This window comes from Panthera uncia, chromosome B1 (assembly GCF_023721935.1).
Source record: "Panthera uncia isolate 11264 chromosome B1, Puncia_PCG_1.0, whole genome shotgun sequence".
Lineage (NCBI taxonomy): Eukaryota > Metazoa > Chordata > Mammalia > Carnivora > Felidae > Panthera > Panthera uncia.
Window position 1 is genome coordinate 183,294,824 of NC_064811.1, and position 24,615 is coordinate 183,319,438.

The window sequence follows — 24,615 nt, forward strand, 5'->3', positions numbered from 1 at the left end:
AAAAGAATCAAAATCAAGCTCTTGAAGAGATATTAGTGCCCCTGTGTTCACTGCAGCACTAATCACAACGGCTGTGGGAACAACTTAAAAATCCATCAGCAGATGAAAGGACAAAGAAACTATGGTATATACATATAGTGGAATACTACTCAGCCTTGAAAAGTCAGAAATTCTGCAATATGTGACAGTATTGATGAACTGAGGACGTTATGCTAAGTCAAATAAGCCAGTCACAGAAAGACAGATCCTGAGTGATGTCACTTGTATGAGATATCTAAAATTGTCAAATTCGTAGAATCAGACTGGAATGGTGGTTGCCAGAGGCTGGGCAATGAGGTGGAAATTGGGAGATAACTAAGCAATGGGTATAAAGTTTCAGTTAAGCAAGATGAATACGCTCTAGAGATCAGCTGTACAACATCATGTTTATAGTCAGCAATAATATATTGTACATTTAATAAAATTTTTAAGAGGTAGATCTCATGTTGTTTCCACAGTAAAATTTAAAAATTAAATTTTAAGAGTAAGTCAATTCTAAGCTTAGTGTCTTGCACAGGCCTGCATGAATTGAAGACAAGTTTACAAATATTTGATGAATAAGAAAAAATTAAAAATAAACCAAGGGATTTATTTATCACCCCTCCCAGTAGAGATATGACAGAGAAATTGTTCTCCATTTAACTGGCAGTGTGCCTGTATCAAGAAGAAAATGTGGTAAAGGAAAATGCCAATTTGGGATATTTAAAATAGGCCACAAGTCATTCCCTGAAAAGTTTACAGAATGGTTAAAATTTGGCTTTCATGCCCATGTCCTCCTCATTTTGTGTTTTTCTTCTTTTCTCACATATTGTGGGCACCCAGTACTGTCATAGACTCTCGTCACCTCACATCCAGCAAGGATCTGGAACTCATTCACATACTGTAAACAAACAAAAGATAGTTTCTTCTTTGGTAATCAATCCCCAGAGACTAGGTGCTAAGTATTCTTCATTTACTTCAGATCCTTTTCTAAACAAATGGCTTCCCTAGGCACTCAGTAATTCAGCCTTGTCGTGCTTGCTTCCTCATTGTGCTTAAAGCCCAGGTCATGACTCAGCTCTTGACCTATTTAATCCCATATCTAATTCCTCCTTGTCTTGACCAGACCATGGGCTTGCTCTAGTTTCCATAACTAGTTCTTGCTTCTCTGTAAATAAGAAGATAGAAAGAAATGGCTTCTCACTTGCTGATTGGAAAACCTGATTGATTGTAGATGAGATGAGAGATGTATGGAAAACCGAATCAACCATAGGGCCATTTGTACTCCTTCTTTCTGACATTGAAGAGGTGGGCAGACTATAGAAGCCGAATGCAAGTAAGACGGTTTGTGTGACAAGGAATCAGAGTTGCAAAAGGCAGCCGAGTTTTTGCACAGAGACTAAGGGGAGACCCTAGAGAAGTGTTTTTCAGAAACCTGAGTATATGCGCCTGCCTGCCTTCGCTGATCATTGTGGTGAGCAGACGCTCAGAACTTCTGTCAGACTTTCTTTAGATTTTCCTTCCCTCATGCTTCCTACGTGGTGAGGTGTTTTATTGAATGTCTGGAGTAGCAGCATAGGAAAGTGTCATAAAAACGGAGGAAATTAAACGAAACATGCCCAGTAGGAGCCGAGCACGAAAGCGCCAGCTCCTGTTCTTCATTGCTGTTCTTTCCAGATGTGCAGAATTTTCTTGAAATGGAAGAAAAGAAAAAAAAAAAAAAGAATGGTTAGTAATGTCTAAAAATATATAATTGGATTCGATGACTGTTGTGCTGGAAAGGTGTTTTTCACAAGAACTTCCTGGAGGGAAAAGTCAGAGGAGAAATTATATTTTGGCTTGCCCAGCGACATTATTTTCCATCCGAGGGTTGTGACTGTTTTATCTGGCCATCATCCGCTTTGCTTCACTGAGTATTAACCCTCGGAACACATATTAAGAACTCGGTTCCAAGGTAGCTGTTCAACATCTCCACCTCCACTTCTAGGTGGCTGGCAATGGGCTACATGTTAAAAAAAAAAAAAAAAAAAAAAAAGATATATTGCTGTGGAATAAGGGAGAATATTTCCCTTATGGATAGAGCTTAAGTGGAAATGTGGAAAAGAGTCACTAATGTTTTAAAAAGCTTTTTCTTTGTGTTTGAGTTGCTTGAAATCTTCTTACCTTCTCCACACTTGGTGTGTTGACTGAGGTTTACCTCATGCTGTTGACAGGGTTTGCCGTTCTGAAGGAAAGTCATTTTCCCAGTACCTTTCTCAATGGTCTTGTTTTATTGCCTTTTGTGGTGAGTGACTGAACTTCACTTGGCCTTTTCCCTCTTTCCAATGCCACTCACACACTGTGCTCCTTATCTGAAAGGGGAAAAAATTGTAAGTTGATCTTTGAAACTGATATTTCATGAAGTTACGTATGCCCCTGACAAACTTCCCAGCTCTGTACCCCTCGTATTTTCTCAATTCTGTTGTTTTCCAGCACAAAGTCTGAAATAAAAGAGGATGTAGGGGAGATCTTAGGAATGGGATGGAGGTGTCTGCAGCAAGAAGTCAACTTTGCCATTTTCCCTCTATACAGAACATCCTGTTCATTAACCCATTCGTTTAATATCTTTTGAGATTTACTAGGATTAAGGTAGGGAATTAGACACATTAGGTGATATAAGGATCGATTAGACACAGTCTTTGTCCTCAAAAATTTAGATTCTAGTAGGTGAGGGAAGATATTTTTAGAATAATAGTAATAAGTACCTGCTAAGCGCTAAAACCAAATAGAGGAAAAGACATATGGGAAGCATGTAAGAGGAGATTTTGGTGTTTATTTTATTTTATGAATCAGTAAATTACTCTATGGGGGAAGTCCCATGTGACTTAGGACAGGAAAACATGAATTTTCATGGGTAGAGAGAGGGTGGGAGGAAAAGAATTCAAACGAGGAAGAACGATAAACACAATCCCTGACAAAGTCCTTATGGGGACTGTTGTTTGTGCCACGTGTTTTTCTCATGCAGGGAAGACTGCAAGAGTTTCCCACACCAGTGATGCTCACTGAAACATTTATGCCTTTTATTTTTCTTCCTTGTTCCAACCCTGACTCCTTGAGAATGCTCTATGGAGTCAAAGAGCATACGAGAGCCTCCACTTGTCCCCCTCAACTTGTCTGCGTCAAGTGAAGTGTAAAACCAATTCATTGACCCTTGAGGCTGGAGAATCACATGCATGACAAGGATGTATACAACTTTAGCCCCCAAATGAATTTTCAGAAATATAGACTCTTAGTACTGGAAAGTCACTGAGGCCTTATGAATGCTTTTACAATGTTTGTTTGTTTGTTTGTTTACAACTACCCAACCCCTGCCTGAATACCTCTAGTGACATGGAACTCACTATTTCTGAAGAGTCCACACTTCCTTCTGAAAATCCTCACTACTAGAATTTTATTTTCACACGTTAAGTAGAAATGTTATCTTCTGCTATCTTCTGACTTTTGTATCCAAGAGGACTGCTCCCCATAGCAGTGAGGCAAGGTGAAAATCCTCTTCTGCTACAGTGGCAAACTCTATTCTCCTTATATAAATTGGCTTCAGGTTTCTCTCTATAGGGTGACACACGTACAAAATGCTTCCTACTCTCCAGCCCATTATTTAGAATATTGGATGGATTATTTTCTGTATTTGCTACTAAATTCCAGTAATCTCAAAAATATTTTCTGGAAATAAAACTCTTACCATTTAGAATGAGTCATGAGGAAAGAAAAGAATACATTCAATTATCTTGGCCAAAAAAAAATAATGCCTTTATAAACCTTTTCTTTTTTAATGACATGTTCCCTTATGGAAGCCAATAGCTTGGGTTTATAGAGTCTTCATTTCAGAATGTTTACAACATGAGCTGGGAAGATGGCAAAGCAGTAATTGAGGAGGCAAGAGTGGCAGTGGTTATTACGCTTTCGGGAATTGTTTACCACAGGCTGGCTGCAGGACCCTGGTTTGCAAAGGGAGATAATGTTAGCTAGGACTTGGGGGAAAACCACTGATTGTCAAAAGTACTGTTGACTCTTTTATTAAACACAAAAGTAAACCTAAGCTCAGAGACCAAAATCCAGAATGGTTCCAAGTTTTGCTTTGGCTACAGGAACATGTCTGCATCTCCAAATAAAATTAAAATAAACAGCATTTTTGTTTTTCTCAATGGCTTGACGAGAAAAGCTTGTTTGTTGCCAAATGTTTGGTGAAGGTGAGTCCACACCTATAGTGTGTCCAAACTGCTCTGGGTGCTTTTAAGAGTATGCCCCCAGCTGGCTATTGAAATTCCTTTCTCTAAACTTACAAACAAGTTACTGGATACCAAATCTAATGGCCTCTTCGAAACCTATTCTCTTTACTTTTATAGGTTTGGACACTCTCTCTTTGAAGACCTAGCCTCTTCTTGAATGTAAACATGCTAAACAGAGCTAGAATAATACAATTCAGAGTTTGAGGATTTATGACACTATTGGATAATGATATTTTTAGAAATCTTTTTATAAAAATTGGTAGATATAAAGGCATATCGCTCATTAGCATTATAGATTTGTTTGTAATATATATCTCAACAGACCATCAGGACTTTATTTTGTAATATGATGTGAGGTAGGCTCATTATTCTCTACATAATGAAACCATTTCTTCTATTATGATTTAACAAAGATTCTATTTTTTATGAATGATTTTTTTTAATGCCAGCTCAATTCTATATCAAAGTCTCATATATAAAGCACTGGCTGCATACACTCCTTTTTTTTCTTCTTCTTCTTTTCAAAATTTTAAATTTTAAATTCTAGTTACTTAATATACAGTGCAATATTGGTTTCAGGAGTAGAATTCAAGGATTCATCACTCACATAAAATACCCAGGGCTCATCATAACAAGTACCCTCCTTTTTTTAAATTATTTTTTTTATTGAGAGAGAGAGAGACAGAGAGAGAGACAGAGAGAGAGACAGAGAGAGAGACAGAGAGAGACAGAGAGAGAGAGAGACAGAGAGAGAGAGGGGAAGGGACAGAGGGAGAGGGAGACACAGAATCCAAAGCAGGCTCCAGGCTCTGAGCTGTCAGCACAGACCCCAATGTGGGGCTCAAACTCACAAACTGTGAGATCATGACCTGAGCCTAAGTCAGACACTTAACTGACTGAACCACCCAGGTCCCCCAAGTGCCATCCTTTTAAAAAAAATTATTTTTGAGATAGATAAAGTGTGTGTGGAGGAGGGACAGAAAGAGAGAGAGAGAGGGAGACAGAAGATCCAAAGCAGGCTCTGTACCGTCAGTACACAGCCCACCACAGGGCTTGAACTCATGAACCATGAGACTGTGACCTGAACCAAAGTCTGACGCTTCACTGACAGAGCCATCCAGGCTCCCCAACAAGTGCCCTCCTAATACCCATCACCATCTAGCCCATCCCCCGACCACCTCCCCTCCAACAACCCTCAGTTTGTTCTCTATCTTTAAGAGTCTCTTATGGTTTGTTTCCCTGTCTCTTTTTTCTTTTTTTCCCCCCTCCCATAACTTTGACTGCTTTGTTTCTTAAATTCCACTTATGAGTGAAATCATATGGTATTTTTCTTTCTTTGACTGACTTATTTTGCTTAGCATAATATACCCTAGCTCCCTCCACATCTTTGCCAAGAGCAAAATTTCATTCTTACTCTTGGCTGAGTAATATTCCAGTGTGTGTGTGTGTGTGTGTGTGTGTGTGTGTGTGTGTGTATTCCATTATATATATACACACACACACACGTATATATGTGTATATACGATATATATGTGTATATATGATATATATGTATATATCATATATATCACCTCTTCTCTATCCATTCAACAGTCGATGGGCATTAGGAGTCTTTCCATAGTTTGGCTATTGTTAATAATGCTGCTCTAAACTTTGGGGTCATGTGCCCCTTCAAATCTGTATTTTTGTATCCTTTGTGTAAATACCAAGTGCAATTGCTAGATCGTAGGATTGTTCTATTTGCAACTTTTTGAGAAACCTCCTTACTGTTTTCCAGAGTGGCTGCACCAGTTGGCATTCCCACCAGCACTACAACACGGTTCCGCTTTCTCCACATCCTCAACCAACACCTGTTGTTTCCTGTATTGTTCATTTTAGGCATTCTGACAGGTGTGAGGTGGTATCTTATGGTGGTTTTGATTTGTATTTCCCTATTGATGAGTGATGTTGAGCATCTTTTCGTGTGTCTGTTAGCCTCTGGATGTCTTCTTTGGAAAAAAGTGTCTGTTCATGTCTTCTGTCCATTTCTTAACTGGATTGTTTGTTTATTGGGTGTTGAGTTTGATTAGTTCTTTATAGATTTTGGATGCTAACCCTTTATAAGATATGCTGTTTGCAAATATCTTCTCCCAGTCCATAGGCTGATTTTCATTTTGTTGATTGTTTTCTTTGCTGTGCAAACGTTTTTATCTTGATGAAATCCCAATAGTTCATATTTGCTTTCACTTCCCTTGCCTTCAGCGACATGTCTAGTAAGAAGCTGCTCTGGCCAAGGTCAAAGAGGTAGTTTCCTGTTTTCTCCTCTAGGATTTTGATGGTTTCCTGTCTCACAGTTAGGTCTTTCATTCATTTTGAATTTATTTTTGTGTATGGTGTAAGGAAGTGTTCTTCTGCATGTTGCTGTCCAGTTTTCCTAACATCACTTGTTGAAGAGACTGTCTTTTTTTTCCATTAGGTATTCTTTCCTGCTTTGTCAAAGATGAGTTGACCATACAGTTGTGGGTCCATTTCTGGGTTTTCTATTCTGTTCTGTTGATCTATGTATCCACTTTTTTGTGGCATACCATACTGTCTTGATAACCACAGATTTGCAATCTAGCTTGAAATCCAGAATTGTGATGCCTCCAGTTTTGTTGTTCTTTTTCAGAACTCCTTTGACTACTTGGGGTCTTTTGTGGTTCCATACAAACTTTAGGATTCTTTGATCTACCTCTGTGAAGGATGCTGGGTGTATTTTGATAGGAATGGTATTAAATGTGTAGGTTGCTTTGGGTAGTATAGACATTTTAACAATGCTTGTTTTTCTGATCCATGAGCATGGAATGCTTTTCCATTTCTTTGTGTCCTCTTTAATTCTTTTCATAAGTTTTCTATAGTTTTCAGAGTACAGTTCTTTTACATCTTTGGTTAGGTTTATTCCCAGGTGTCTTATGGGTTTTGGTGCAGTTGTAAATGGGGTTGATTCGCTTATTTATTCTTCTGCTGTTTCATTATTGGTGTATAGAAGTGCAACAGATTTACGTACATTGACTGTATATCCTGCAACTTTGCTGAATTCATGTGTTAGTTCTAGCAATTTTTTTGGCAGAATCTTTTGGATTTCCTAATTGGAATAGCCTGTCATCCACAAATAGTGAGAGTTTGACTTCTTCCGTGCCAATTTGGATGTCTTTTATTTCTTTTTGTTGTCTGATTGTTGAGGCTAGGACTTCCAGTAGTATGTTAAATAGCAATGGTAAGAGGGGACATTCCTGTCTTGTTCCTGACCATAGGAAAAGCTCTCAATTTTCCCCATTGTGGATGATCTCAGCTGTGGGTCTTTCATATATGGCCTTTATGATGTTGAGTTAGGTTCCATCCATGCCCACTTTCTTGAGGGTTTTTATCAAGAAATGATGCGTTTTGTCAAATGTTTTTTCTGCATCTATTGAAAGGATCATGTGATTCTTATCCTTTCTTTTATTAATGTGATGTAGCATGTTGATTGATTTGTGGATATTGAACCAGCCCTGCACCCGAGGATAAATCCCACTTGATCCGTGGTGAATAATTCTTCTAATGTATTGTTGTATCTGGTTTGCTAGTATCTTGTTGAGAATTTTTGCATTCATGTTCATCAGGGAAATTGGCGTGTAGTTCTCCTTTTTAGTGGGGTCTTTGGTTTTGGAATCAAGGTAATGCTGGCCTTGTAGAATGAGTTTGGAAGCTTTCCTTCCATTTCTATTTTTTGGAGCAGCTTCAAAAGAATAGGTATTAACTCTTCTTTAAATGTCTGGTAGAATTCCCCTGGGAAGCTGTCCGGCCCTGGACTTTTGTTTATTGGAAGATTTTTGATTACAGATTCAATTTCTTTACTGGTTATGGGCCTGTTCAAATTTTCTGTCTCTTCCTGTTTTAGTTTTGGTAGTTTATATGTTTCTAGCAATTTTTCCATTTCTTCCAGATTTCCCAGTTTGTTGGCATATAATTTTTCACAATATTCTCTTATGATTGTGTTTCTGTTGTGTTGGTTGTGACCTAACCTCTTTTGTTCAGGACTTTGAGTCCATTTTCTTTTCTTCTTGATCAGTCTGGCTATGAGTATATCAATTTTATTAATTATTTCCGGGGCACCTGGGTGGCTCAGTTGGTTAAGCAGCCGACTTCGGCTCAGGTCACGATCTCGCGGTCCGTGAGTTCGAGCCCCGCGTTGGGCTCTGTGCTGACTGCTCAGAGCCTGGAGCCTGTTTCAGATTCTGTGTCTCCCTCTCTCTCTGACCCTCCCCCATTCATGCTCTGTCTCTCTCTGTCTCAAAAATAAATAAACGTTAAAAAAAATTTTAAAAAAATTTTATTAATTATTTCAAAGAACCATCTCTTGGTTTCATTGGTATGTTCTACTGTTTTGCTGTCGTTGTTTCTCTATCATTTATTTCTGCTCTAGTCCTTATTATTTTCCTTCTTCTTCTGGCTTTAGGCTTTATTTGCTGTTCCTTTTCTGTCTCATTTAGGTTTAATGTTAAGGTTGTATATTTGAGACTTTTCTTGCTTCTTCAGTTAGGACTGTATTGCAATATATTTCCCTCTTAGGACTGCCTTTACTGAATCCCAAAAGATTTAGACTGTCATGTTTTCATTTTCAATTGCTTCCATGTACTTTTTAATTTCTTTTTTAATTTCCTGGTTAACCCATTCATTCTTTTGTAGGATGTTATTTAACCTCCATGTATTTGTGGTCTTTCCAAATTTTTTCTTGTGGCTCAGTTCAAGTTTCATAAGCTTGTGGTCTGAACAAATGTATGGAATTATCTCATTCTTTTTGTACTTGTTGAGAGCTGATTTGTTACCCCATATGTGATCTGTTTTGGAGAATGTTCCTTGTGCACTTGAAAAGAATGTGTATTCTGTTGCTCTAAGATGAAGTGTTTTGAATATATCTGTTATGTCCATCTTGTTCAGTGTGTCGTTCAAAGCTATTGTTTTCCTTGTTGATTTTCTGCTTAGATGATCTGTGCATTGCTGTAAATGGGGTGTGAAAGTACCCTATGATTATTTTATTATTATCAATGGGTGGGTTTCTTTATGTTTGTTATTAGTTGATATATATATTTGGGTTCTTTCAAGTTGGGGACATAAATATTTAAAATTGTTACATCTTGATGGGTAGACCCCTTAATTATGATATAATGTTCTTCTTCATTTCTTACAGTCTTTGTTTTAAAAATCTAGTTTTTCTGATATAAGTATGGCTATTTTGGCTTTCTTTTGATGTCCATTAACATGATAAATGAATCTCTATTCCCTCACTTTCAATCTGCAGGTGTCTTTAGGTCTTAAAATGAGTTTCTTGTAGGCAACATATAGATGGTTCTTAGTTTTTAAACATTCTATTACCCTATGTCTTTTGATTGGGGCATTTAGTCCATTTACATTCACAGTAATTATTGAAAGATACAAATTTACTGCCCCTGTATTACCTAAAAAAGCTGTTGTTTCTGATGATGTTCTCTGTTACTTTCTAGCCTTTGTTGCTTTTGGTCTTTTTTCACCACTCACATAATCCCCTTTAATATTTCTTGTAGTGCTCATTTAGTGGTCATGAACTCCTTTAATTTTTGTTTTAGAAAATCTTTCTCTCTCCTTATATTCTGAATGATAGCTTTGCTGGAATGAGTGTTCTTGGCTACAGATTCTTTTCCTTTTAGCACTTTGAATATATGCTGCCACTCCCCTCTGCCTTTCAGAATTTCTGCTGAAATATCAGTTGATAGCCTTATGGGGTTTCCCTATAACTGTTTTTTTTTTCTTGCTGCTTTTTTTCCTTAAGTTTATTTATCTTTGAGGAGAGAAAGAGAGAGAGAGAGAGAGAGAGAAAAGAGAGAGGGAGGGAGGGAAGGAGAGAATGAATGAGAATGAGCTGGGGAGGGGCAGAGACAGAGGGAGAAAGGGAGAATCCCAACACACTCCACACGGCCAGCACAGAGCCCAATGCAGGGCTCAAACCCATGAACGTGAGATCATGACCTGAGCTGAAATCAAGAGCTGGATGCAGAACTGACTGGGCCATTCAGGTGCCCTTTCTTGTTACTTTTAAAATTCTCTCCTTATCACTACTTTTATCCATTTTAATTACTGTGTGTCTTGGTGTGGACCTCCTTGGGTTGATTTTGTTAGGGGCTCTCTGTGCCTCCTAGATCTGAATTTCTGTTTCCTTCCCCAGATTCAGGAAGTTCTCAGTTATTATTTCTTCAAGTAAGTTTTCATTTCCCCCTTTTCTCTCAATCTTCTCCTTCTGAGATCTCTGTAATGTGACTGTTATTATTCTTAATGGAGTCACTGAGTTCCCTATGTCTATTCTCATTTTGTGTATTGTTTTTCTCCCACCTGCTCAGCTGTTTACTTTTCATTACTGTCTTCTCCAGGTCACTGATTTGTTCTTCTGCTTCCTCTAGTTTGCTATTTATTCTGTCTAGTCTATTTTTTATTTCAATCGTGCTCTTCATCTCTGATTGGTTCTTTTTTTATCTCTTTGGTAAGGGTCTCACTGCCTCCACTCTCTTCTCAAGTCAAATGAGTAGCTTTATGATCATTAGTTTTTAAAAAAAAGGAGGTTAGAGTGAGAGAGAGCAAAAGCATAAGAGACTCTTAAAAACTGAGAACAAACTGAGGGTTGATGGGGGGTGGGAGGGAGGGGAGGATGGGTGATGGGTATTGAGGAGGGCACCTTTTGGGATGAGCACTGGGTGTTGTATGGAAACCAATTTGACAATAAACTTCATATATTGAAAAAAAATTCTCTATTGGATATATTACTTGTCTCTGTTTTGCTTAGGTCTCTTGCTGTAATTTTGTCCTGTTCTTTCATCTGGGACACATTCCTCTGTCTCCTCACTGTGTCTAGCTAGCTGTTAGGAAAGTCAACCATGTCTCCTGTTTTTGAAATAGTGGGGTACACACTTTTAACAAGGTGGTACTGTTCGTCTGCCCAAGAGGAGGCAGAGGCCACTACACAAAGTGTGGGAGGGTAAGGCATGTGGTTTTGAAAAGGTATGCATGTCCTCCAGCAGGTGACCAGCCACTATCATCACCAAGGAGACCAAGGCACTGCAAGTGCACAGTTGGGGGATGCAGTGTTGGTAAGGTTCATGCCAGTCTTCTGGGGAAAGGGACCTGCATTGCTGGGGCTGAGACAGGTCAGACTGGAGGGTGCAGAGTGCAGCATAAGCAAGTTAAGTACTGAATGCCTGAACTACACTGGATCCCACAGATGGTCAGATGTTTATGTTGGAGACAGGGGAGGGTATTGGCACTTGCCATCTCCTTTGTTTTTGGAAGAGTTTCCCAGGGATCTGTGTCCCGGTGGGACATGCTCTGTGATTAGTATATAACTCTCCCTCCAGTATGCTCCAGGCATCTTTCAAACTGCTGCCTTTATGCTGTGGGCTGATTTTTGTGCTGTCTTTTTGGAGATGGGGATTCCATTTCCTATCACCCTTCCAGCTGTCCCAGGGCCAAGTCCACTGATTTTTAAAGTTCCAGGCTATAAGTTCCGTTGGTTATAAGAACTTACAAAATTCAGCCCCTCTGTTTTTCAAAGCCAAATGTTATGGGATTTGTCTTCTCTGTGTAGGCTTCCTGGCATGATAGGCTGTTTCTCTCACCTCCCTTGGTCTCTGGGTCTCTCCTTCCAATAGACAGACTCGCAGGTCCATTTAGCTTCCCCCACCTCCACCCTTTCTACCCTCTTTGATATGATTTCTTTTCTATATTTAATTGTTGGAGTTGGTTCTGCCAGTCTTTGGGTTTTTTTTTCCCCTTGGGTCATTTATACTGATATGAATGTTATCTAGTTGTATCCACGGGAAGATATGACCTTAGGGTCCTCCCATTCCACCATCTTTCTCCAGAAGTTCACAACATTCTACAATTTGAGATCACTAGTAAGCACATCCAGTCTTCAAGAAATTTAAATAGGCCAGCAATTTAAAAAGTTAGCTTATAAAATTGAAACAATGCAGAGAGGATTAATGTGGCCCCTGACAAGGATGACACAGAAATTCGTGAAGCATTAAAAAAAAAGTTTAATATAGTACTAAGAATTTAAAAAATCTAAGACATTCCTTACTTTTAGTAAACTTCATATAACTTTTCTGAATATGCAAAGATGACATGACTGGGAACTAACCCATTTTATGTAACCTTGGATTTCATTTTCCAGAGTCACATATTTTTGTTTTTGATGGAGGGGAATTGTAGCAATCAGCTCCTCACATAACCCCTAATGGTTTCTACCCACTGATATTCATACCTTCATGTAATCTCTTTCATTGAGTCTGGGTAGGATATGACTTGCTTCTAATGAATAAAATATGGCAAAGGTGATGGATATCACTTCCAAAGTTATGTTGTATTATATGAGATTCTGTCTTTGCAGACTGGACTGAAGTCCATCTTTGTGGGCTTGATGAATTAGTGACTATTTAGGAGAAGCCACATGGCAAGGAACTGTAAGCAACATCTAGGACTTGAGGGTAGCCTTCACCTGACAACCAGTGAAAAGCCAAGGAATGCCATCCAGTCATAGAGCCTCAAGAAAATTATGCCAATAATCTGAATGACCCTGGAAGCAAATCTTCCCCAGCCAAGCCTCCAGATGACAATAAAGCCCAGCCAAGTCCTTGGACCTCTGAGCAGGGAACTCAGATAATCTCTGCCCAGACTTCTGACCCACAAAAACAGATAATAAATGTGTGCTCTTCTAAGTTGCTAATTTTGTGATGACTTCTTATGCAATGATAGAAATTGCATATATACAGATGTGATAAATGAATGAGACAAAAGTTGAGGTATTTATTTAATTTTTTTAGCATAGAGAGTCCTAAACACAGAAGACAGTCTTATGATCTGTTGAAATGAATATGATAATAGGGACTGTAGAGGATTATGCAATTTGCTGATCCAAAATGAAAGTGAATTGCTTGACTTCGATGGACTTCAAAATTGGAATGCATTGAAAGCTGTTCACACATAAAGATGACTCTTGATCACTGGTATTTGATAAAAGCCCTTTAAAGTACATCCATATAAAAGAGACAGATAGTACAATAAATATTGGAGGGTGGGGTAGGCCAAGGCTTTACTGAAATTTCCTCCATAAAAGTCAGTGAATTGTAGGGGAGCTTGGGTCACTCAGTCAGTTAAGCGTCCGACTTGGGCTCAGGTCATTGTCTCATGGTTTGTGGATTCAAGCCCCATGTCGGGCTCTCTGCTCACAGCTCAGAACCTGGAGCCTGCTTCGGATTCTGTGTCTCCCTCTCTCTCTGCAAAATTATAAAATAAGTTTGTTTCATTTTTAATAAAAATTAAGTTAAATTGTGTTCTAAGAATAAAAATTAATCAAATAATAGTTAACAGATTGGACTTTTATTTTTCCTCATAATATTTATTATATTCTAGAGGTATCGGATTTCCTACTTCCCATTTGAGTTTTTTTGTTTTGTTTTGTGTTTTTTTTTAAATATGAAATTTCTTGTCAAATTGGTTTCCATACAACACCCAGTGCTCATCCCAAAAGGTGCCCTCCTCAGTACCTATCACCCACCCTCCCCTCCTTTCCACCCCCTATCAACCCTCAGTTTGTTCTCAGTTTTTAAGAGTCTCTTATGGTTTGCCTCCCTCCCTTTTTTTCCCCCTTCCCCTCCCCCATGGTCTTCTGTTAAGTTTCTCAGGATCCACATGAGAGCGAAAATATATGGTATCTGTCTTTCTCTGTATGACTTGTTTCACTTAACATCACACTCTCCAGCTCCATCCATGTTGCGACAAAGGGCCATATTTCATTCTTTCTCATTGCCACGTAGTATTCCATTGTGTATATAAACCACAATTTCTTTATCCATTCATCAGTTGATGGACATTTAGGCTCTTTCCATAATTTGGCTATTGTTGAGAGTGCTGCTATAAACATTGGGGTGCAAGTGCCCTTATGCATCAGCACTCCTGTATCCCTGAGGTAAATTCCTAGCAGTGCTATTGCTGGGTCATAGGGTAGGTCTATTTTTAACTTTTTGAGGAACCTCCACCCTGTTTTCCAGAGCAGCTGCACCAGTTTGCATTCCCACCAACAGTGCAAGAGGGTTCCCATTTCTCCACATCCTCGCCAGCATCTATAGTCTCCTGATTTGTTCATTTTGGCCACTCTGACTGGCGTGAGGTGATATCTGAGTGTGGTTTTGATTTGTATTTCCCTGATGAGGAGCGACGTTGAGCGTCTTTTCATGTGCCTGTTGGCCATCCAGATGTCTTCTTTACAGAAGTGTCTATTTATGTTTTCTGCCCATTTATTCACTGGATTCTTTGTTTTTCAGGTGTGGAGTTTGGTAAGCTCTTTATAGATTTTGGATACTAGCCCTTTGTCTGATATGTCATTTGCAAATATCTTTTCTCATTCCGTTGGTTGCCTTTTAGTTTTGTTGTTTCCTTTGCTGTGCAGAAGCTTTTTATCTTCATGAGGTCCCAGTAATTCATTGTTGCTTTTAATTCCCTTGCCATTGGGGATGTGTCAAGTAAGAAATTGCTGCGGCTGAGGTCAGAGAGGTTTTTTTCCTCCTTTCTCCTCTAGGGTTTTGATGGTTTCCTGTCTCACATTCAAGTCCTTTATCCATTTTGAGTTTGTTTTTGTGAATGGTGTGAGAAAGTGGTCTCGTTTCATCCTTCTGCATGTTGTTGTCCAGTTCTCCCAGCACCATTTGTTGAAGAGACTGTCTTTTTTCCATTGGATATTTTTTCCTGCTCTGTCAAAGATTAGTTGGCCATACTTTTGTGGGTCTAGTTCTGGGGTTTCTATTCTATTCCATTGGTCTATGTGTCTGTTTTTGTGCCAATACCATACTGTCTTGATGATTACAGCTGTGTAATAGAGGCTAAAGTCTGGGATTGTGATGCCTCCTGCTTTGGTCTTCTTCTTCAAAATTACTTTGGCTATTTTGGGCCTTTTATGGTTCCATACAAATTTTAGGATTGCTTGTTCTAGCTTCGAGAACAATGCTGGTGCAATTTTGATTGGGATTGCATTGAATGTGTAGATAGCTTTGGGTAGTATTGACATTTTAACAGTATTTATTCTTCCAAACTATGAGCATGAAGTGTTTTTCCATTTCTTTATATTTTCTTCCATTTCCTTCATAAGCTTTCTATAGTTTTCAGCATACAGCTCTTTTACATCTTTGGTTAGGTTTATTCCTAGGTATTTTATGCTTCTTGGTGCAGTTGTGAATGGGATCAGTTTATTTGTCTTTCTGTTGTTTCATTATTAGTGTATAAGAATGCAACTGATTTCTGTACATTGATTTTGTATCCTGCGACTTTGCTGAATTCGTGTATCAGTTCTAGCAGACTTTTGGTGGAGTCTATCGGATTTTCCATGTATAATATCATGTCATGTGCAAAAAGTGAAAGCTTGACTTCATCTTTGCCAATTTTGATGCCTTTGATTCCCTTTTGTTGTCTGATTGCGGATGCTAGAACTTCCAACACTGTGTTAAACAACAGCGGTGAGAGTGGACATCCCTGTAGTGTTCCTGATCTCAGGTAGAAAGCTCTCAATTTTTCCCCATTGAGGATGATATTAGCTGTGGGCTTTTCATAAATGGCTTTTATGATGTTTAAGTATGTTCCTCCTATCCCGACTTTCTCAAGGGTTTTTATTAAGAAAGGATGCTGAATTTTGTCAAATGCTTTTTCTGCATCAATAGACAGGATCATATGGTTCTTATCTTTTCTTTTATTAATGTGCTGTATCACATTGATTGATTTGCAAATGTTGAACCAACCCTGCAGCCCAGGAATGAATCCCACTTGATCATGGTGAATAATTCTTTTTATATGCTGTTGAATTCGATTTGCTAGTATCTTATTGAGAATTTTTACATCCATATTCATCAAGGATATTGGCCTTTAGTTCTCTTTTTTTTTACTGGGTCTCTGTCTGGTTTAGGAATCAAAGTAATACTTGCTTCATAGAATGAATCTGGAAGTTTTCCTTCCCTTTCTATTTTTTGGACTAGCTTGAGAAAGATAGGTATGATCTCTGCTTTAAATGTCTGGTAGAATTCCCCAGGGAAGCCACCTGGTCCTGGACTCTTCATTTGTTGGGAGATTTTTGATAACTGATTGAATTTCTTTGCTGGTTATGGGTCTGTTCAAGTTTTCTGTTTCTTCCTATTTGAGTTTTGGAAGTGTGTGGGTGCTTAGGAATTTGTCCATTTCTTCCAGGTTGTCCAGTTTTGGCATATAATTTTTCATAGTATTTCCTGATAATTGCTTGTATTTCTGAGGGATTGGTTGTAATAATTCAATTTTCATTCATCATTTTATCTATTTGGGTCATCTCCCTTTTATCCCAGGCTTCTTGAGAAGCCTGGCTAGAGGTTTATCAATATTGTTTATTTTTTCAAAAAACCAACTGTCGGTTTCATTGATTTGCTCTACAGTTTTTTTATATTCTATATTGTTTATTTCTGCTCTGATATTTATTATTTGTCTTATGATGGGTTTGGGGTGTCTTTGCTGTTCTGCTTCTATTTCCTTTAGGTGTGCTGTTAGATTTTGTATTTGGAATTTTTCTTGTTTCTTGAGATAGGCCTGGATTGCAGTGTATTTTCCTCTCAGGACTGCCTTCGCTGCATCCCAAAGCATTTGGATTGTTGTATTTTTATTTTCATTTGTTTCCATATATTTTTAAATTTCTTCTCTAATTGCCTGGTTGACCCATTCATTCTTTAGTAGGGTGTTCTTTAACCTGCATGCTTTTGGAGGTTTTCCAGACTTTTACCTGTGGTTGATTTCAAGCTTCATAGCATTGTGGTCTGAAAGTATGCATGGTATGATCTCAATTCTTGTATACTTATGAAGGGCTATTTTGTGACCCAGTATATGATCTATCTTGGAGAATGTTCCATGTGCACTCGAGAAGAAAGTATATTCTGTTGTTTTGGGATGCAGAGTTCTAAATATATCTTTCAAGTCCATCTGATCCAATGTATCATTCAGGGCCCTTGTTTCGTTATTGATCCTGTGTCTAGATGATCTATCCATTGTTGTAAGTGGAGTATTAAAGTCTCCTGCAATTACTACATTCTTATCAATAAGGTTGCTTATATTTGTAATTAATTGTTTTATATATTTGGGAGCTCCCATGTTCGGCGCATAGACATTTATAATTGTTAGCTCTTCCTGATGGATAGACCCTGTAATGATTGTATAATGCCCTTCTTCATCTCTTGTTACAGCCTTTAATTTAAAGTCTAGTTTGTCTGGTATAAGTATGGCTACTCCAGCTTTCTTTTGACTTCCAGTAGCATGATAAATAGTTCTCCATCCCCTCACTCTCACTCTGAAGGTGTCCTCAGGTCTAAAATGAGTCTCTTGTAGACAGCAAATAGATGGGTCTTGTTTTTTTATCCATTCTGATACCCTATGTCTTTTGGTTGGAGCATTTAGTCCATTTACATTCAGTGTTATTATAGAAAGATATGGGTTTAGAGTCATTGTGATGTCTGTAGTTTTCATGCTTGTAGTGATGTCTGTGGTACTTTGTGGTCCTTGCAACATTTCACTCACAGAATCCCCCTTAGGATCTCTTGTAAGGCTGGTTTAGTGGTGACGAATTCCTTCAGTTTTTGCTTGTTTGGGAAGACCTTTATCTCTCCTTCTATTCTGAATGACAGACTTGCTGGGTAAAGGATTCTCAGCTGCATATTTTTTTCTGTTCATCACACTGAAGAGTTCCTACCATTCCTTTCTGGCCTGCCAAGTTTCAGTAGATAGATCCGTCACTAGTCTTATCAGTCTCCCTTTATATGTTAGAGCGTGTTTATCCCTAGCTGCTTTCAGAATTTTTTCTTTATCCTTGTATTTTGCCAGTTTCACTATGATATGTCATGCAGAAGATCGATTCAAGTTCCGTCTGAAGGGAGTTCTCTGTGCCTCTTGGATTTCAGTGCCTTTTTCCTTCCCCAGATCAGGGAAGCTCTCAGCTATGATTTGTTCAAGTATACCTTCATCCCCTTTTACTGTCTCTTCCTCCTCTGGAATCCCTATTATACGGATATTGTTCTGTTTCATTGCGTCACTTAGTTCTCTAATTCTCCCCTCATACTCCTGGATTTTTTTTATCTCTCTTTTTCTCAGCTTCCTCTTTTTCCATAATTTTATCTTCTGATTCACCTATTCTCTCCTCTGCCTCTTCAATCCGAGCTGTAGTCGCCTCCATTTTATTTTGCACCTCATTTATAGCATTTTTTAGTTCCTCTTGACTGTTTCTTAGTCCCTTGATCTCTGTAGCAATAGATTCTCTGCTGTCCTCTATACTTTTTTCAAGCACAGTGATTAATTTTATGACTATTATTTTAAATTCATGTTCCGTTATATTGCTTAAATCGTTTTTGATCAATTCGTTAGCTGTCGCTACTTCCTGGAATTTCTTTTGAGGAGAATTCTTCCGTTTCGTCATTTTGGATAGTCCCTGGAGTGGTGCGGAACTGCAGGGCTCTTCCCCTATTATGTCTGGAGTAACTTGTGTTGGTGGGCGGGGCTGTAGTCAGACCTGCCCCCAGCCCACTGCTGGGGCCAAAGTCAGACTGGTGTGTATCTTATCTTCCCCCCTCCCAGGGGCAGGACTCACTGTGGAGTGGTGTGGCCCCTGTCTGGGCTACTTGCACACTGCCAGGCTTGTGGTACTGCTTCTATGGGATCTGGCGTATTAGCCGGGGTGGATCTGCAAGGTGCACAGGGCAAGAGGGGCAGGCTTAGCTCACTTTGCCTTTGGTGGTCCACTGCGGGAGGGGCCCTGCAGCACTAGGAGGGAGGCAGGCAGACCCGTCAGAGGGATGGATCCACAGGAGCACAGCATTGGGTGTTTGCACGGTGCAAGCAAGTTCCATGATGGGAACTGGTTCCCTTTGGGATTTTGGCTGGGGGATGGGCAGGGGAGATGGTGCTTCCCAGCACCTTTGTTCCCCAGCCCAGCTGAGCTCTATCTTCCGGGGCTCAACAACTCTCCCTCCCATTGTCCTCTAGCTCTCCCGCTTTTGGAGCAGAGCTGTTGACTTATAACATTCCAGATGTTAATTCCCACTGGCTGTCAGAACTCATGGAGTCTGGAGCTTCCACCTTTGCAAGTCAGACTCGTGGGCTCTGCCTTGCTGGATGGGCTGCCTGCCCCTCCACCACCCCAGCTCCCTCCTGCCAGTCCGTGAAGCGCCCACCACCTCTCCGCCCTTCCTACCCTCTTCCGTGGGCCTCTCATCTACGCTTGGCTCCGGAGAGTCTGTTCTGCTAGTCTTCTGGCGGTTTTCTGGGTTATTTAGGCAGATGTGGGTGGAATCTAAGTGATTAGCAGGATGTGGAGAGCCCAGCATTCTCCTACGCAGCCCTCTTCTCTCTTTAGTCCCCATTTGAGTTTAAAGCAAAATTTAAATATTTATAATTTTTAAAATAATTTTTAGGTTTTATCTACTTTCCCCATAATCTTTCTTAATTTTTTAGTGGTTAAGTCATTCTATTTTATTTATTATTATTTGTTAACTTTGTTTCCTTTCCTTTTCTTTCATTGTTAGCTCATCTAGACTGCTAGTCTTTCATTTGTCATTGAGTTTGTCGTGACCTGAGCAATCCTTTCACTGTTATTGTCCACATGAAATATTGCATCTTTTATAATATTCACCCTTTCATTTTACAGAAGTTTTATATTATTTTTCCATTGTATTGTTGAATATTGAACAATTTTCAAAACGACAACCTGTCTCATGGCAAAGACAGATTGTAATATTAAATCTTAAATGTGAAATCTGCAAGTGCAAAGATTTGTCTGCTTTGTCTATAATAGTCTCTTCTGAGGTCTTAATGCAAAAACTTTGATTTTTACTGCGAAATCTGATTTGCCTTCTATTTCTAGCCTCATTTGGCCCACAGTTTCCTCTTTTTATCTCTAAGATAACTCTAGTCTAAATGCACAGATAAAAGTCCATGAACTAGACTTTCTTTTTTTTTTTTTTTTTTTTTTTTTTAAATTTATTTTTGAGACAGAGAGAGACAGAGCATGAATGGGGGAGGGTCAGAGATAGAGGGAGACACAGAATCGGAAACAGGCTCCAGGCTCTGAGCCGTCAGCCCAGAGCCCGACGCAGGGCTCGAACTCACAGACCGCGAGATCGTGACCTGAGCTGAAGTCGGACATTCAACCGACTGAGCCACCTAGGCGCCCCGAACTAGACTTTCTTGTAGGAACTCATAATTGGGGGAGATTACTTGGTACCTTCTTGTACTTTCAACCCATCTTATGGAGTGGCTTCTGTGAACCAAGAGAGAAGGAAAAGCTTCAATACTTTATTTTCAAGTGCTAACTAATTAAAACCAACAAATGTGCATATGTATCTATTTGTTGTCTCTTGATGTTATAGTTCAGATGTATTATACCTGTAAATCCATCAAGGTAAACTAATACATGGTGAATACAAGTTATTCATCTTTCCTTTGCAGTCTTTCCCTTTGTCTCATTTCCACATGTACTGTCTTATCTACTCTTATCTGCACAGTGTCTGGTACAGAATAGCTTCATAATAAATGGCCATTGAGTAGAAGAGTCACATCCCCAAGCAAGAAACCTAGTAATACTTTTTTAAGTTTTAAAATACAAAATTATGTGTAAATGTGGGTAGTACTAAACTTCATGCTATCTTGATCAAATGCAAATGTAAGTATAAGAAAGACAAGGACTTTAGGGAAAATTTTCACTTTACACTGTGTTGAAGCAGGTCAATGTGGCATAACTGTGGGATCCATTAGCATTTAGCAGGCAAATGACTGGCATACACATGGAATCAAAGACCCTTTGTTTTCCTGACATAGACATGATTTTCTGATGATCAAGTATGAGCAATGACAAGGCAAAGTTGGTTGCCATTTGAAATATTTGGCTGTAGCTCTGGGAGAAATCCAAGGCTTTCTAATAGATAAACTTACAGTATATACAGTTGATTAGTTTCCCTGATTAGAACACTGATTAGTGAGGCTCAAATTAGAATCTGAATTCCTGTGGAGATCAAATTATCTTCACTCTATACCATGGCCAACTCTTAACTCCAAACAGCCGTTCAGAGTTGTTGGTCTCACAGTACTCTGAGTGAGAAGGAGCAGTTTTAAATTAAACCTGTCATTACGACTGGAGCAACAATTACAGTTGTAACAGTTGTCATTCTGGACTATGAAGACTTCTTTTCTGCAATTACAGCTAATCCAAAAGAACAAAGCAAAACATTAAATAATCTTTTAAGCAGGTAAGGTATTGCGATAGGATTTTTCTTTGTTGTAGTTGAACTGAAAATTCATCCACCAAGGCAGACTGACGTCTTTGTTAGAATCTAATTCTAACCCATGAGATTTGCTGCTATGGTAAATAAAATAGATTCTGGTGTCATATGCAAAATGAAAGTGGTGACTATCAGACAGAATAAATTGCAGAATTGGATCCTAAGCCCAATCTATATAGAAAATTTCAGTGTAAAAAGAGAGTTATAATATAATGACTCTTTTTCTTTTTTTGCTTCTATGTAACAATATAATTATGGCCAAATATGTTTCCTTTGTTTTTGTGTTGTTTCTTTGCTTTGTTTTTAGTTCAACTACAAATGAAGTTTTCTCTTCAAATAATCTGAAATCATTAAATTCTAGTTTTAAATTTTTTAATGTTTTATTCGTTTTTGAGAGAGAGCAAATGGGGGAGGGGCAGAGAGAGAGGGAGACACAGAATCCGAAGCAGGCTCCAGGCTCTGAGCTGTCAGCACAGAGCCTGACGTGGGGCTTGAACCCACAAACTATGAGATCATGACCTGAGCTGAAGGCAGATGCTTAACCTAGACTGAGCCACCCAGGCACCCCAAATTTTAGTTTTTAAGAACAAAGAATATCCCTTGATTTCTTAAGGGCTAATTTTTATTAAGAAAAAAGAATATCCCTTTTTGTCATTGTAAGTTTAATTATTAAAAATTTAGTTTCACTAAGCCAAGAAAAAAAGCAATATAATGACCAAGTACTTGTCCTTGTTAGACTACTGATATTTTGTCTTTTCCTGGAATATTGACAGGGATATCAAAGATAATTAAACTTTCTAAAAAATATAAGCAACATAGAAAAGCAACTTCAAGAAATTTTTATTATAAAATATTGGAAAGGCAAATGAAAAATATAAGACTTTTAAAGAAAATTCAAATTTTTATAATAAAAAGTCAATAAAATACTCACTGAAATTTAAAGCTTTACTTTTTTATCACTGATATTTACATATTGTATTTAAATATTGAATTTTTACTGTAAAATAAGTATGTGATTATTTATTGAATTATTTTCCTCATGAATGTTTTGTGGTAAGTGGCTGTAGGCTAAAATTGCAATCATTTTTATTAAGAATGAGTTTTCTTTGAAGTTAGCAAATGTATACCAGTCCTAATAGGATCTATTATAAATTTTTTTCTAGCCCAGGATCACACATTGCTTTTAGTTTTAAATGTCTCTTTAGTTTCTTTAATCCAGAATGGGGCATCATTTTGTGTGTGTGTGTGTGTGTGTGTGTGTGTGTGTGTGTGTGTGTGTGTCTTTCATGGGTTTGAAAGTTTTGAAGAGTAGAGGCCAGTTATTTTAGAGACTGGCCCTCATCTTGGCTTTGTCAGATGTTTCCTCATGATCAGATCTACTTCATGAGTTTTTCACAGGGGTATTTGTATAACTGATGCCATATTCTCAGAGCATCATATCAGGAGACACACAAACAAAGAAATAATATAACCATTCTGCTATCTTAATGACTAGTTTCTTTTTTCAATAAATGTACATTTTCCTAAATTTTAATACTTATAAACAAAAGTATATGATTTTTATCTGCTTCCTTTTCCATTTCCAATATTATAGCATTTTTATATCTCTTTATAACTCATAATTTACTTAACCAGTCTCTCATTGGGGATTCAGGTTGTTTCAAATGCTTCACTACACTTCTTATTAAATAAATAAAAACATTATATGCTACATACTGTTGATGGAGTCATTAGGTTCAACTGGACAAAACATTATGGTAATGTAAGTCAAGTTCTTTTCTATTCTCAGATATTTGGCAACCGCTCCCCTATTCTCAACCAATAGACTTACAGAGGGAAGCTTTGCAGCAAACGGGATCTGGCAGGGAATGAAGGTGGGACCAACATACATTCATTCCCAATCCTAGAAGATAATTTTAAATGTAAGCCTGTTGACAGTGACCCAGCCATGTCATTTTTGTTCATGGGCCATAGAATGCTTTTGTATATAAATCTGCTTGAGTGAAAATAGAATGTACGTTACCTTAACTATGCTTAAAATCATCACTTACAAATCATTTATTATAGAAAGCTTAAGTATGTATATCCAGAAGTTTTACTCATGCCTTCTCCAACTTTTGCACTAGAAAACACCTAAAGGGAACTTTTTGCACACTTACACAAATGGAGAGAGAACAGTGTTTTATATAAGGAAGCTGTGGTGAATGTAACCAAAATACTGTCAAGTGACGAGAAATAGTGTTTTGATGTCCTGCAGTGAAGCCTGACAGGTGCTCCATACAATATGAGATTTTTCTATTTGCGCCAACAGTGGATCATTTGGAATATCTCAGAAATTAGAACTTGAATCAGAATGCCAGGTATCTTAACATGATGCCAAACTCTCCAGACAAAAAGATAGAGGGAAAGAAGAAGAAGAAGAAAGAAAGAGGGGAGGATATCCGTGATCTCTACAGAGGCTAAGTTGTTGCCTAGGTTCACGGACATTAATTGTGACTGCGTTTCTAAAACTTTCCAACCGTCAGCCTGGTAAAGAGCCTATCTGAGAATCACCTGCTGTGTGGGATGGAAAGGATTAGCGTGGCTCTCACTGGTTACATCACCGCTTAATTTGGCTCTTCCCTATATCAAGTCAACTCATAATTATCTGCTCTAATGGGCCTCAGAGGGAGGGGTGGGAATGGGGAGCTGTGACACAGATAATACTGAATAGCAAAGCCAGCAAAATATTTTCGATTAGGCTTATGCATATATCATATGCTTAAGAAGGAAGTATGTTTATCTTTCTAATTATGTTTTGCTTAGAGTAATTTTTTAAATTCCCATGCCAGTGAAAAAGCTATTTCATATTACACAGATAGAAGAGAAAGCAGCCTAGGTTTTAAAATCTTCAAGATAAAATTCATGAAATTTGTAAACTACAAATCTGAAACATATTTTTCTGAAAATATGGCCTCTCTGGTGTCCCTGTGTTCTGGTTC

At 38.4% G+C, this 24,615-nt stretch overlaps 1 non-coding gene across 1 annotated transcript; it reads left to right on the plus strand.

Moving 5' to 3' along the window:
- The first annotated feature begins 12,242 nt into the window (after positions 1-12,242).
- LOC125924142 (U6 spliceosomal RNA) lies at positions 12,243-12,348 on the plus strand. The gene has a single exon (XR_007458311.1). It is a non-coding gene; the product is annotated as a U6 spliceosomal RNA (small nuclear RNA).
- Positions 12,349-24,615: the final 12,267 nt, after the last annotated feature.